This window comes from Salvelinus fontinalis, chromosome 18 (assembly GCF_029448725.1).
Source record: "Salvelinus fontinalis isolate EN_2023a chromosome 18, ASM2944872v1, whole genome shotgun sequence".
Classification (NCBI taxonomy): domain Eukaryota; kingdom Metazoa; phylum Chordata; class Actinopteri; order Salmoniformes; family Salmonidae; genus Salvelinus; species Salvelinus fontinalis.
Genome location: NC_074682.1, coordinates 45,773,852 through 45,790,350, shown reverse-complemented (window position 1 = coordinate 45,790,350; position 16,499 = coordinate 45,773,852). Strand labels below are relative to the sequence as shown.

General features: G+C 43.9%; 1 protein-coding gene across 7 annotated transcripts in view; it reads left to right on the top strand.

The window, feature by feature from the left end:
- LOC129815626 (disks large-associated protein 4-like) overlaps nucleotides 1-16,499 on the top strand; it is a 224,167-nt gene that overhangs the window by 98,936 nt on the left and 108,732 nt on the right. For all 7 annotated transcript variants that reach the window (XM_055869606.1, XM_055869600.1, XM_055869601.1 and 4 more), the window contains one exon: nucleotides 12,512-12,560. The gene's annotated coding sequence lies outside the window, so the exon portion shown is untranslated. The remainder of the gene's footprint in view (nucleotides 1-12,511; nucleotides 12,561-16,499) is intronic.

Here is a 16,499-nt window from a genome sequence, read left to right as displayed (position 1 = left end):
AAAACAAACATACAGTCAATAATACAGTGAAAAATAAGTCTATATACAATGTGAGCAAGTGAGGTGAGATAAGGGAGGTTAAGGCAAACAAAATATATATATAAATAAATAAAAATATAAAAAGGCCATGGTGGCGAAGTAAATACAATATAGCAAGTAAAAAACTGGTCCACTGGTTTGCAGTGGAAGAAAGTGTAAAGTAGAGATAGAAATAATGGGGTGCAAAGGAGCAAAATAAATAAATAAATACAGTAGGTAAAGAGGTAGTTGTTTGGGCTAAATTATAGATGGGCTATGTACAGGTGCAGTAATCTATGAGCTGCTCTGACAGCTGGTGCTTAAAGCTAGTGAGGGAGATAAGTGTTTCCAGTTTCAGAGATTTTTGTAGTTCGTTCCAGTCATTGGCAGCAGAGAACTGGAAGGAGAGGCGGCCAAAGGAAGAATTGGTTTTGGGGGTGACCAGAGAGATATACCTGCTGGAGCGCGTGCTACAGGTAGGTGCTGCTATGGTGACCAGCGAGCTGAGATAAGGGGGGACTTTACCTAGCAGGGTGTTGTAGATGACCTGGAGCCAGTGGGTTTGGCGATGAGTATGAAGCGAGGGCCAGCCAACGAGAGTGTACAGGTCGCAGTGGTGGGTAGTATATGGGGCTTTGGTGACAAAACGGATGGCACTGTGATAGACTGCATCCAATTTATTGAGTAGGGTTTTGGAGGCTATTTTGTATAGGATTGGCTAGGATTGGTAGGATGGTCAGTTTTACAAGGGTATGTTTGGCAGCATGAGTGAAGGATGCTTTGTTGCGGAATAGGAAGCCAATTCTAGATTTAACTTTGGATTGGAGATGTTTGATGTGAGTCTGGAAGGAGAGTTTACAGTCTAACCAGACACCTAGGTATTTGTAGTTGTCCACATATTCTAAGTCAGAGCCTGGCGTGGCGTGGCTGAGGTGCACCCATGACCAGCTCTGAAACCAGATTGCATAGCGGAGAAGGTATGGTGGGATTCAAAATGGTCGGTAATCTGTTTGTTGACTTGGCTTTCGAAGACCTTAGAAAGGCAGGGTAGGATAGATATAGGTCTGTAGCTGTTAGGGTCAAGAGTGTCCCCCCCTTTGAAGAGGGGGATAACCGCAGCTGCTTTCCAATTTACATTTACATTTAAGTCATTTAGCAGACGCTCTTATCCAGAGCGACTTACAAATTGGTGCATTCACCTTATGATATCCAGTGGAACAACCACTTTACAATAGTGCATCTAACTCTTTTAAGGGGGGGGGGGGGTTAGAAGGATTACTTTATCCTATCCTAGGTATTCCTTAAAGAGGTGGGGTTTCAGGTGTCTCCGGAAGGTGGTGATTGACTTCGCTGACCTGGCGTCGTGAGGGAGTTTGTTCCACCATTGGGGTGCCAGAGCAGCGAACAGTTTTGACTGGGCTGAGCGGGAACTGTACTTCCTCAGAGGTAGGGAGGCGAGCAGGCCAGAGGTGGATGAACGCAGTGCCCTTGTTTGGGTGTAGGGCCTGGTCAGAGCCTGAAGGTACGGAGGTGCCGTTCCCCTCACAGCTCCGTAGGCAAGCACCATGGTCTTGTAGCGGATGCGAGCTTCAACTGGAAGCCAGTGGAGAGAGCGGAGGAGCGGGGTGACGTGAGAGAACTTGGGAAAGTTGAACACCAGACGGGCTGCGGCGTTCTGGATGAGTTGTAGGGGTTTAATGGCACAGGCAGGGAGCCCAGCCAACAGCGAGTTGCAGTAATCCAGACGGGAGATGACAAGTGCCTGGATTAGGACCTGCGCCGCTTCCTGCGTGAGGCAGGGTCGTACTCTGCGAATGTTGTAGAGCATGAACCTACAGGAACGGGTCACCGCCTTCTTCCAATCTTTGGGAATCTCAGACGACACGAAAGAGAGGTTGAAAAGGCTAGTAATAGGGGTGGCAACAATTTCAGCAGATAGTTTTAGAAAGAAAGGGTCCAGATTATCTAGCCCGGCTGATTTGTAAGGGTCCAGATTTTGCAGCTCTTTCAGAACATCAGCTGACTGTATTTGGGAGAAAGAGAAATGGGGAAGGCTTGGGCGAGTAGCAGAGGGGAGGGCAGTGCTGTTGACCGGGGTAGGGGTAGCCAGGTGGAAAGCATGGCCAGCTGTAGAAAAATGCTTATTGAAATTCTCAATTATAGTGGATTTGTCGGTGGTGACAATGTTTCCTATCTTCAGTGCAGTTGGAAGCTGGGAGGAGGTGTTCTTATTCTCCATGGACTTTACAGTGTCCCAGAACTTTTTTGAATTTGTGTTGCAAGAAGCAAATTTCTGCTTGAAAAAGCTAGCCTTGGCTTTTCTAACTGCCTGTGTATATTGGTTTCTAGCTTCCCTGAAAAGTTGCATATCACGGGGGCTGTTCGATGCTAATGCAGAACGCCATAGGATGTTTTTCTGTTGGTTAAGGGCAGTCAGGTCAGGAGAGAACCAAGGGCTATATCTGTTCCTGGTTCTAAATTTCTTGAATGGGGCATGCTTATTCAAGATGGAAGGAAGGCATTTAAAAAAAATATCCAGGCATCCTCTACTGACGGGATGAGATCAATATCCTTCCAGGATACCTCGGCCAGGTCGATTAGAAAGGCCTGCTCGCTGAAGTGTTTCAGGGAGCGTTTGACAGTGATGAGTGGAGGTCGTTTGACCGCTGACCCATTACGGATGCAGGCAATGAGGCAGTGATCGCTGAGATCTTGGTTGAAAACAGCAGAGGTGTATTTGGAGGGCAAGTTGGTTAGGATGATATCTATGAGGGTACCTGTGTTTACGGAATTGGGGTGGTACCTGGTAGGTTCATTGATAATTTGTGTGAGATTGAGGGCATCAAGCTTAGATTGTAGGATGGCTGGGGTGTTAAGCATGTTCAAATTTAGGTCGCCTAGCAGCACGAGCTCTGAAGATAGATGGGGGGCAATCAGTTCACATATGGTGTCCAGAGCACAGCTGGGGGCAGAGGGTGGTCTATAGCAGGCGGCAACGGTGAGAGACTTGTTTTTAGAGAGGTGGATTTTTAAAAGTAGAAGTTCAAATTGTTTGGGAACAGACCTGGATTGTAAAACAGAACTCTGCAGGCAATCTTTGCAGTAGATTGCAACACCGCCCCCTTTGGCCGTTCTATCTTGTCTGAAAATCTTGTAGTTGGGGATGAAAATGTCAGAATTTTTGGTGGTCTTTCTAAGCCAGGATTCAGACACGGCTAAAACATCCGGGTTGGCAGAGTGTGCTAAAGCAGTGAACAAAACAAACTTAGGGAGGAGGCTTCTAATGTTAACATGCATGAAACCAAGGCTATTACGGTTACAGAAGTCATCAAAAGAGAGCGCCTGGGGAATAGGAGTGGAGCTAGGTACTGCAGGGCCTGGATTCACCTCTACATCACCAGAGGAACAGAGGAGGAGTAGGATAAGGGTACGGCTAAAAGCTATGAGAATTGGTCGTCTAGAACGTCTAGAACAGAGAGCAAAAGGACGTTTCTGGGGGAGATAAAATAGCTTAAAGGAATAATGTACAGACAAAGGTATGGTAGGATGTGAATACAGTGGAGGTAAACCTAGGTATTGAGTGATGATGAGAGAGATATTGTCTCTAGAAACATCATTGAAACCAGGTGATGTCATCGCATATGTGGGTGGTGGAACTGAAAGGTTGGATATGGTATAGTGAGCAGGGCTAGAGGCCCTACAGTGAAATAAGCCAATAAACACTAACCAGAACAGCAATGGACAAGGCATATTTACATTAAGGAGAGGCATGCTTAATCGAGTGATCAATAAGGGTCCAGTGAGTAGAGGTTGGTTGGGGTCACGGCGATCCAGACAGCTGGCCGGGTAGATGGCTATCGGTAGCAAGATAGCATAGGATGGAGGTCTATTTTTAGACACCTCGTGCGATTCCGTCGGTAGATTAGTGGGGTTCCGTGTGGTAGAGGGGATCAATCCAATTGGCAAAATAGATATAGTGACCCAAGAAAAAAAATTGTCCGATATACTTATTCAGATAGCAGCCGATAAGACAGCTAACGATTAGCGGGCCCCAGATGAGCGTTCAGGTAACGTCGCGACGGAGGTGCCAGTTGGATAACTCCCTCGGGCAGATAACGTCGGCAGTCAGTCGTGAAGGCCCGGTGGGGCTCCGTATCTGCAGCAAAAAAATATATATATACAAAAAAAAATATATATATATATATTATTTTTTTTAAACCGGGTCCGGATAGGTGACTGTAGCCCAGGAATGGCTGATGGAACTCCTCAGCTGGCTAGCTCCGGAATAATTTAAGTTTGCTCCGGGATCGACGTAAGCCAATAGTCACACGGTTTGCAGCTAGCTAGCTGCGAAATCAAGGTGCAAATGTCCAGAGCCTGCGGCTGAAATCCGGGGAAACTGAGAGAAAAAAAGAAAATAATTAATAAATAAATAAAAAGGCCCGGTATGCTCCGGTCCGAGTCGCGTTGCACAAAAGTGCCGGTAGATTATCGAGCTAAAGGATTAGCTGATGACCACAAAACGTGGGCAGCTGAAACACCAACGCTAGCCAGCAAACCGGCTAACTTCTGGGCAGCTTCAGATTAGCTTTCGGCTAGCTTCTGGTTAGCTTTCTGGCTAGCTTCTGATTAGCCCCTGGCTAGCTTCCACTGTGGATTTTCAGATTTGAGGTACATAAAACTTTTTTTTGAATACTTTTTTATTTTTATTTTATTTTTTGTAATTGGTGAGGCGGGTTGCAGGAAAGTTTTTGCAGGAAAGCTTTTGTAGTTAAGTTCTTGGATAATAAAATATATAAAAGATATGCGAAGAAGGTGTAAAAATATATATAAACAGGACAAGACAGTACGAGGACAAAAATGACGTCTGAACTGCTAAGCCATCTTGGAACGAAGAGACAGACAAAATGACAAATGACAGACATTACATTTAAAGTCCCTAGCAATCCCACGCCAGTGCTTAGAAAGGGTCTTTACGTCATAGCTGATGTCTTTATATTCACACTCGTGACTCTAATAGCTCTCTCTGGAATGGCTGTTGAATGTAGTAGGACCTATCTAAGGCTGTCTTTTCACTGCCTCTTTATAAATGTCTTCAGGGTGTACTATGTTCTACTTCAAGACCATAGCTGTACATTCAATCATGAATTTGTGAAGCAGCTTTTTGTTATCCTACACAGGGGAAATAGAATACACTGAGTCTACCAAACATTGGATTGTGTATGTGTGCCATTCAGAGGGTGAATGGTCAAGACAAAAAATTGAAATCCCTTTGAACTGGGTATTGTAGTAGGTGCCAGGCGCACCGGTTTGAGTGTGTCAAGAACTGCAACGCTGCTGGGTTTTTCACGCTCAACAGTTTCCCGGTCCACCACCCAAAAGACATCCAGCCAACTTAACAGCAGTGGGAAGTACTGGAGTCAACATGGGCCAACATCCCTGTGGAATGCTTTCGACACCTTATAGAATCCATGCCCCAACGAATTGAGGCTGTTCTGAGGGCAAGAGGGGGTGCAAATCAATATTTAGGAAAGTGTTCCTAATGTCCTGCACACTCAGTGTAGTTCCTCAGTTAAAAGATTTTCCTCGACTAACATAAACTATTTCAGCACTCAATTATCATTGCTCAGTTTGGAATTACCCATGCAAAATCTCTAACAGATACATTGTTATTGTTACTCAGTGGAGCCATTTACTGTTAGTGAGGACTCCAACACCACACACACACTCTGCCCACTCTGGGAGAAAAATGTACCCACGAAAGTGAGTTGACATTCATTTTGCATTTCATAAATTAAATTAAGAGCCTAATCAAACAACCCTTCACCCGCAGATATCTCATTTTGCTAACCAATGTTTTCTCTCGTTTGTCTTATAGTACTTTCCGCTCCACTACCCCTGTGTGTGTGTGTGTGTGTGTGTGTGTGTGTGTGTGTGTGTGTGTGTGTGTGTGTGTGTGTGTGTGTGTGTGTGTGTGTGTGTGTGTGTGTGTGTGTGTGTGTGTGTGTGTGTGTGTGTGTGTGTGTGTGTGTGTTTCGATGTGCCTGCATGTGTGAGTGTGTATGTTTTCTAGCGCCTGTGTGTGGCTCAAATAAGCCAGTGAATTCTGCTCAACATTACTCCCCCTACCTTTACATTCTGCTCAATATTACTCCACCTACCTCTACATTCTGCTCAACATTACTCCCGATACCTCTACATTCTGCTCAACATTACTCCCCCTACCTCTACATTCTGCTCAATATTACTCCACCTACTTCTACATTCTGCTCAATATTACTCCCCCTACTTCTACATTCTGCTCAACATTACTCCCCCTACCTCTACATTCTGCTCAATATTACTCCCCCTACCTCTACATTCTGCTCAACATTACTCCCCCCTACCTCTACATTCTGCTCAATATTACTCCCCCTACCTCTACATTCTGCTCAATATTACTCCCCCTACTTCTACATTCTGCTCAACATTACTCCCCCTACCTCTACATTCTGCTCAATATTACTCCCCCTACTTCTACATTCTGCTCAACATTACTCCCCCTACCTCTACATTCTGCTCAATATTACTCCCCCTACTTCTACATTCTGCTCAACATTACTCCCCCTACCTCTACATTCTGCTCAACATTACTCCCCCTACCTCTACATTCTGCTCAGCATTACTCCCCCTACTTCTACATTCTGCTCAACATTACTCCACTACTTCTACATTCTGCTCAACATTACTCCCCCTACTTCTACATTCTGCTCAACATTACTCCCCCTACCTCTACATTCTGCTCAACATTACTCCCCCTACCTCTACATTCTGCTCAATATTACTCCCCCTACTTCTACATTCTGCTCAATATTACTCCCCCTACTTCTACATTCTGCTCAATATTACTCCCCCTACCTCTACATTCTGCTCAACATTACTCCCCCTACTTCTACATTCTGCTCAACATTACTCCCCCTACCTCTACATTCTGCTCAATATTACTCCCCCTACCTCTACATTCTGCTCAACATTACTCCCCCTACTTCTACATTCTGCTCAACATTACTCCCCCTACCTCTACATTCTGCTCAACATTACTCCACTACTTCTACATTCTGCTCAACATTACTCCCCCTACTTCTACATTCTGCTCAACATTACTCCCCCTACCTCTACATTCTGCTCAACATTACTCCCCCTACTTCTACATTCTGCTCAACATTACTCCCCCTACTTCTACATTCTGCTCAATATTACTCCCCCTACCTCTACATTCTGCTCAACATTACTCCCCCTACCTCTACATTCTGCTCAATATTACTCCGCCTACTTCTACATTCTGCTCAACATTACTCCCCCTACCTCTACATTCTGCTCAACATTACTCCCCCTACTTCTACATTCTGCTCAACATTACTCCCCCTACCTCTACATTCTGCTCAATATTACTCCCCTACTTCTACATTCTGCTCAATATTACTCCCCCTACTTCTACATTCTGCTCAACATTACTCCCCCTACCTCTACATTCTGCTCAACATTACTCCCCCTACCTCTACATTCTGCTCAACATTACTCCCCCTACTTCTACATTCTGCTCAATATTACTCCCCCTACTTCTACATTCTGCTCAATATTACTCCCCCTACCTCTACATTCTGCTCAACATTACTCCCCCTACTTCTACATTCTGCTCAACATTACTTTCATGCCATCTTTAAATGGGTACAAAGTTCATAACTGCAAGTGTTTAGGATGCACATAGTGGATGAATGAGAAGGAATGTCATCGTCAATCATCATCATTAACCATCATTATCTGATTTAATCCATTTTGACTGATGGTTGCATTAATTCCTTTTAAATTCTATTAATGCGTTCTGCTCAATGAACATATTTTCCATGTTGGTTTGAATAATCATAATTCTGCCTAATGGGAATTATTTAATTATGGTTAAAATGATCTTGTTATTGTTACAGTAAGTGCTCTAACTGGGTAGAGGGCTATGATGACTGTTGTTTTATCTGATGTTGTTCCATCTGCACGCAGCACTATTGATAGACATTGTGACGATGAAGGGTTTTGAAATGAATCTGACTGAAAGAAAAGTATGTAAACATGGAATGGAGATGGAAATAGAATGAAATAGAAAGACATAAAACATCACTTCCACCACAGTTTGAATCGATTAAATGTTCAAGGGGTACTTTCACACTTGCTTTGCTGTACTACATTAAATGCTGCCAAACACCTTGACAAGGAATGACAAACCAAAACAGTTTCATTTTAAAACTGGAAGATAAAGTGAGATGTCAGTACTTGTGCATACTGGCTGTTCGTGAACCAAGACAGAGGTTGAGTCAGACACAGCATCACTTCTTGTTAACACAAGTCTCTCCTCTCTCCAGCCAGTCTGTGCTGCTGTAGTCTGTGTCCCTCCTCATACAACATATAGGATATCTACTTTCATTCTTCCATAAAACAAGAGCAGGACTTCATGCTGTGATACTTTTGCTCCCCCATTCTTCAAACAGGCTACATCCACGTTGAATATACATATAGAGGAGCATATTTTTCGTTCCTTCATATGGGAAAGTATTAAATGCTTTATGCGTCATTTCTACCATCTCCCTTTCATGAACCTTTGTAGTTGGTCTTTGTTTTTGGTGGTTGATGGTCCTTGTACAGTATGCACACACACACGTAGGCGCGGAAGCACATGCACGCACACACATGCGCTTATGCACACACACACACACACGCACATACACACAAACGATTCATCTCTGACAGAGAGACTCTGAGGCAGCTCTCCCTATGTAGTTGAAAGATTAGCCTCTGCCCTCGGGCTACTGTTAGTTCTGCCCAAACGAGCCCTCCACACATCAGAGCTGCCTTCGCTGGGACCCACTATGGTCCTCGATTAGTGAGCTCCAACAAGGCCTAGCCATGTCCAAACCACAGCCTATAGTCCCAGAAAAAACAGAGAGGGGCATTATAATTGGATGGTCAAACTGAACTCCCATAGCTAAGCTAACCCATCCCTAGTCAGCTGGATCCAACCCCAGCCTAAAGGCCCATAAATAACCCAGCCTAAAGGCCCATAATAACCCAGCCTAAATGCCCTTAACCCAGCCCCAATCAGCTGGCTCCAACCACAGCATAAACCCAAACTTTTTCACTCAGGCCCCCATTCCAGCATTGGAGAACATCTATTTCTATGGGCATAATGTCATGTATACTCCCTCTCCAGTGCTCGAGGTCGTCAGGCTGCTCATCATTACGCACATCAGCGCCTCATCAGACTCACCTGGACTCAATCACCTGCCTGATTACCTTCCCTATGTATGTCACTCCCTTTGGTTCTTTCCCTAGGCGTTATTGTTTCTGTTCCTGTGTTTCGTGTCTCTACGCTACTCGTGTTTGTTATATTGTTCAATATTATGTTTATCATTAACTCACCACCTGCACTTGCTTTCCTACTCCGAGTGTCCACGTTACACATAAGCACTGTTCACGACACACCTCTGATGTTGTCGGAGAGAAAATGTTGCATGTTTAAAACTAATTTCCTGCAATTCCACACATTTCTTCATGGGGTTCAGAGGACATTTAGCAGTTGTAAAGCACATTTTCTTGCAATTCTAAACAATTTGCCAGGTCTAATGTGATAGTTGAGTGACTTGAACAATACTACAAAATCTATGCCCTGAAAAACCTAGCTAAAAAACATTGTTTTGATCTGGCATTTTGGGACATTTCTGACAGGTTATAAATAGCTCTCTAAGGTATGCAGTGACTGGCCTGACAAGAGGACAACTGATGATTTACTACCCAATTTCAAAATTGCACCTTCTGCATTCTACTATTACATATAATAACCCAGCCCCAGCCTAAAGGCCCATAATAACCCAGCCCCAGCCTAAAGGCCCATAATAACCCAGCCCCAGCCTAAAGGCCCATAATAACCCAGCCCCAGCCTAAAGGCCCATAATAACCCATCCCCAACCTAAAGGCCCATAATAACCCAGCCCCAGCCTAAAGGCCCATAATAACCCAGCCCCAGCCTAAAGGCCCATAATAACCCAGTCCCCGCCTAAAGGCCCATGATAACCCAGTCCCCAGCCTAAAGGCCCATAATAACCCAGTCCCCGCCTAAAGGCCCATAATAACCCAGCCCCAGCCTAAAGGCCCATAATAACCCAGTCCCCGCCTAAAGGCCCATAATAACCCAGCCCCTGCCTAAAAGCCCATAATAACCCAGCCCCAGCCTAAAGGCTCATAATAACCCAGCCCCAACCTAAAGGCCCATAATAACCCAGCCCCAGCCTAAAGGCTCATAATAACCCAGCCCCAACCTAAAGGCCCATAATAACCCAGCCCCAGCCTAAAGGCTCATAATAACCCAGCCCCAGCCTAAAGGCTCATAACAACCCAGCCCCAGCCTAAAGGCCCATAATAACCCAGCCCCAGCCTAAAGGCCCATAATAACCCAGCCCCAGCCTAAAGGCCCATGATAACCCAGCCCCAGTCTAAAGGCCCATGATAACCCAGCCCCAGCATGGCAGACCAAAGCCAGGACTCCCATAGAGTAGGCAAACCCAAGCCTAGCTACAGAACATTACACTACAACATTACAAACAGGAAAATAATTTTTCTCTCTATACAGAGGACGGGCAAGACAGTTTGACATGAACACTCACACTTGTTATTTCAGGGTCAGTAAGCAGTGTATGGTGATCAGGGTCTCACACACACACACAAAACAACACACACACTAAGGCTGTAGTGCCCTTGCCTCCACTTGTTTCCCCCTGTAGTATATCCTCTATGCATGGCTACACACACACACGCACACACACACAAACACACACACACACACAATCTTGCATAATGAATAAGAACACACAGTTCACCCCAAGCACCGGTCAAGCCCAGGTGTGAAAGCACCCTGCTGTTGAAAGGAATCTGAGCCAGCAAAAACCTTAACGGAACAATTTGACAACCCCTAACAAACATTGAAGTTGTTACACAACAGCTTCTTAATACAGATGAAGATGAGATGTTGTGAAGCCAGTTGGTACCTTTGTTCTCTATACTGTCAGGTGCAAAGAGAGAGAAAGATGAACGTAGGCCAGGGAAGTACAGTACAGTACAGAATAGAATAGTACAGAATAGAATAGTACAGTACAGACTACTACAGTACACAATATAATAGTACAGTACAGATTAGTACAGTACAGAATAGAATAGTACAGTACAGACTAGTACAGTACAGACCAGTACAGTATAGTATAGTACAGAATATTACAGTAATGTATAGTACATTACAGTATAGTATAGAATATTACAGTAAAGTACAGTATAGTACAGTACAGAATAGTACAGTACAATATAGTGCAGAATTGTATAGTACAGTATAGTACAGTGCAGTATAGTACAGTGCAGAACAGTACAGAATAGTGCAGTACATAATAGTACAGTACAGAATAGTACAGAATAGTATAGTACAGATTAGTACAGTACATTACCATACAGAATAGTACAGTACACATTAGTATAGTACAGAATATAATAGTACAGAATAGAATAGTACAGTACAGACTAGGGTAGTACAGAATAGTACAGAATAGAATAGTACAGTACAGATTAGTACAGTATAGATTAGTACAGTACACTGACTTACAGAATAGTACAGTACAGAATAGTATAATGCAGTACATAAAATAGTACAGTGCAGAATAGTACAGTACATTACAGTACCGAATAGTACAGTACAATACAGAGAATAGCACAGTACAGAATAGTACAGTACATTACAGTACAGAATAGTACAGTACAATACAGAATAGTACAGTACATAATAGTACAGTACAGAATAGTTCACTACAGTACAGAATAGTACAATACAGAATAGTACAGTACAGTGCAGAATAGTACAGTACAGAATAGTACAGTACAATATAATACAGTACACTACAATACAGAATAGTATAGTACAGAATAGTCCAGAATAGTACAGTGCAGAATAGTAGTGTTCAGAATAGTTCAGTACAGAATAGTATAGTACAATATATTAAAGTCCTCTACAGAATTGGTCACTACAGAATAGCACAGTAGACTGCAGTACAGAATAGTACAGTTTAGAATGGTACAGTACAGAATAGTATAGTATAGTACAGTACAGAATTGTGCAGTACAGAATAGTACAGTACAGACAAGGTGGAAACGCATGGCATGCTGTTGCTTTGGCTTGATGGCTTGGTCCTAATCACAAGGTTCCCCTAAAGACTTGTCTAGGATGAGATGTGTGTGTGTGTGTGTGCGTGTGCGTGTGCGTGTGCGTGTGCGTGTGCGTGTGCGTGTGAGTGTGCGTGTGCGTGTGCGTGTGCGTGTGTGTGTGTGTGTTTGTGTTACTCCACAGCAACAGCGTGTTTTGAGTTTACCTAAATTACATTAGTTATTCCCTTTACATTACTAAGCTCATAATTGTTCTATTTTTCTTTGACAGGAAACTCCTTCCTATCGAGACCTTGGCTCCCCAAGAATGAGCTATCAATGTAAGTACCTGGGTTGAATAAATGATTGAATGAATAAATGAATGAATGAATGGGTGGGTGAATGGATGAGTGAGTGAGTGAATTAATGCCCTGATTGAAGATCATAGGAACACATTCCCAAATGCAGATCTATAGAGTTCAAATGCAACCCAGTCTCATCAGTTTATGTAGATTGGCGGCTTTGGTGCTGTCTTTTCATTTGGCCATCTTCCGTACCAGGAGAGAAAAGGCAGCATTCAAAATGGATGACCAGGGCTGCTTTACAGGAGTGGCACTGCTTTCAGGCCTGTCTCCCTGAGCCTTGGAAGGAGACGCTGTGATTCCAGTGTTGAGGAAAATCATCTGCATGTTGGGTACCTGGGTATTCTGAAGTTCCCATAGAATTGCAGTCCATGTCATCAGACCTTTCATTATAGCCTCAGATCAAAAGATATGTGTCTTTATTCATGAAATACTGATCTAGGATCAGATCCTGTCTGTCCATGTAATCTTATTCATTATGATCTGACAGGCAAAGTTGATCCTAAATCAGCACTCCAGAAGCTTTTATGAAAGTGACATGGTCTGAAAGTGGAGAAAAGTATAATCAAATACATGTTGCTAGTCTCTCTCAGACCATGTAGCTAGTCTCTCTCAGACCATGTTGCTAGTCTCTCTCAGACCATGTAGCTAGTCTCTCTCAGACCATGTTGCTAGTCTCTCTCAGACCATGTAGCTAGTCTCTCTCAGACCATGTAGCTAGTCTCTCTCAGACCATGTTGCTAGTCTCTCTCAGACCATGTTGCTAGTCTCTCTCAGACCATGTAGCTAGTCTCTCTCAGACCATGTTGCTAGTCTCTCTCAGACCATGTTGCTAGTCTCTCTCAGACCATGTAGCTAGTCTCTCTCAGACCATGTAGCTAGTCTCTCTCAGACCATGTAGCTAGTCTCAGACCATGTTGCTAGTCTCTCTCAGACCATGTTGCTAGTCTCTATCAGACCATGTTGCTAGTCTCTCTCAGACCATGTTGCTAGTCTCTCTCAGACCATGTTGCTAGTCTCTCTCAGACCATGTTGCTAGTTTCTCTCATACCATGTAGCTAGTCTCTCTCAGACCATGTTGCTAGTCTCTCTCAGACCATGTAGCTAGTTTCTCTCAGACCATGTTGCTAGTCTCTCTCAGACCATGTTGCTAGTCTCTCTCAGACCATGTTGCTAGTCTCTCTCAGACCATGTAGCTAGTCTCTCTCAGACCATGTTGCTAGTCTCTCTCAGACCATGTAGCTAGTTTCTCTCAGACCATGTATCCAGTCAAGAGGCAGACCCATATCATCCTTCTATCCAGTCGGTGTCTTTCAGTTTATCTTGTCCCAGTCTGTCTTTCTATCTTTCTGACCATTTGACCATCTTTCTGTCTGTCTGTCACAATCTACAGTATACAGTCTGTGAGTCTATATTTATTTATTAATTTTATTTCACCTTTATTTAACCAGGTAGGCCAGTTAAGAACAAGTTCTCATTTACAACTGCGACCTGGCAGTCTATCTGCCACAATCTTGTGGGGGTGTGGGACGGTAGCACCTGGCCAACATCCGGTGAAATTGCAGAGCGCCAAATTCACTATAAATATTTAACTTTCATGAAATCACAAGTGTAATACATCAAAATAAAGCTTAACTTGTTGTTAATCCAGCCGCCGTGTCAGATTTCAAAAAGGCTTTGCGGCGAAAGCAAACCATGTGATTATCTGAGGACAGCGCTCAGCACACAAAACATTACATACAGTTACCAGCCAAGTAGATTAGTCACAAAAGTCAGAAATAGCAATAAAATGTATCACTTACCTTTGATGATCTTCGTATGGTTGCACTCACAAGACTCCCAGTTACACAATAAATGTTTGTTTTGTTCAATAAAGTCCCTCTTTATATCCAAAAACCTCAATTTTGTTGGTGCGTTTTGTTCAGTAATCCAATGGCTCAAATGCAGTCACGAGGCAGACGAAAATTCCAAATAGTATTCGTAAAGTTTGTAGAAACATGTCAAACGATGTTTATAATCAATCCTCAGGTTGTTTTTTGCCTAAATAATCGATAATATTTCAACAGGACAATAGCGTCGTCAATATAAAAGGAAAACAAGAAAGGCGCGCTCTCGGTCGTGCGCAGGAAACAGCTCTGGGGACATGCCACTATCCACTGACTCAAAGTTGTCATTCCTCCTAATTTTTCAGAATAAAAGCCTGAAACAATGTCTAGAGACGGTTCACAACTAGTGGAAGCCATAGGGAACGGAATCTGGGTCCTATCCCTTTAAATGGTGGATAGGCTTTCATTGGAAAAACAGCCATTTCAAAATAATGGCACTTCCTGGATGGATTTTTCTCAGGTTTTCACCTGCCATTTCAGTTCTGTTATACTCACATACATTATCTTAACAGTTTTAGAAACTTTGGAGTGTTTTCTATCCAAATCTGCTAATTATATGCATATCCTAGCTTCTGGGCCTGAGTAGCAGGCCGTTTACTTTGGGCACGCTTTTCATCCGGAGGTGAAAATAGTGCCCCCTACCCTAGTGAGGTTATAATTTTGCCAGACCCCAGGAAGAGTAGCTGCTGCCTTGACAACTGCTAATGGGGATCCATACGAAATACAGTCTGTCTGTCTGTCTGTCTGTCTGTCTGTCTGTCTGTCTGTCTGTCTGTCTGTCTGTCACAATCTATACAGTCTCTCTGTTGATGTCTGTCTGTCTGTCTGTCTGTCTGTCTGTCTGTCTGTCTGTCTGTCTGTCACAATCTATACAGTCTCTCTGTTGATGTCTGTCTGTCTGCCACAATCTATACAGTCTTTCTCTCTCTCTCTCTGTCTGTCTCCATCTTGGCTGTGTCCATCTTATGTAACCCCCAAATTAAGGCCCTTTTCCAAAGCTTTCAAATGTATCTTCCAGTTGTTACTGAGCCATTGATTACTTCCATTGAGCGAGCAAGGATGGGTCGGTGGGTGGATGGATGGACGGATGCATTTCCATTGTTTTTGAATAGGTCCTTGGTATAAAAACATCCCAGCCTGTCCTCCCTCCGTGAATGAGGACAGAGGAGAGGAACGGAGGGGAGAGGAAGGTGGAGTAGAAAGAGAGGGATGTGATTGATGAATTTGTCTGTCTCCACTGTCGCAGCCGGGGGAGTAGACTGATTGGCAATTTCCTTGAGTCAGAGAGCAGAACTTCTCTTCCCTACCTCCTTCTCCTCTATCTCTTTCTCCCCTTTTCCTTCATTATGTTCTCATCCTATCCTCTTGGACTCAAAAACAACAAACAAACAACACATATGCTCTACAGTACCTCAACTGGCCTACTGTACCTCAACAGGCCTACTGTACCTCAACTTGCCCACTGTACCTTACTGGTCCTACTGTACCTCAACTGGCCTACTGTACTTTAAGTGACCTTCTGTACTTCAACTGGAATTCTGTACCTCAACTGGTCTACAGTATCTCAACTGGCCAACTGTATCTCAACTGGCCTACTGTACCTTAACTGGCCTACAGTACCTCAACTGTCCTACTGTACCTCAACTGGCCTGCAATACATCAACTGGCCTACAGTACCTCAACTGGCCTACAGTACCTCAACTGGACTACAGTACCTCAACTGGCCTACAGTACTTCAACTGGCATACAGTACCTCAACTGGCCAACTGTACCTCAACTGGCATACAGTATCTCAACTGGCCTACTGTACCTCAACTGGCCTACAGGGTTACTGTACCTCAACTGGCCTACAGTACCTCAACTGGCATACAGTACTTCAACTGGCCTGCAATACATCAACTGGCCTACAGTACCTCAACTGGCCTACAGTACCTCAACTGGCCTTCTGTACCTCAACTTGCCTACAGCACCTCAACTGGCCTACTGTACCTCAACTCGCCTACTATACCTCAACTGGCCTACTGGGTTACTG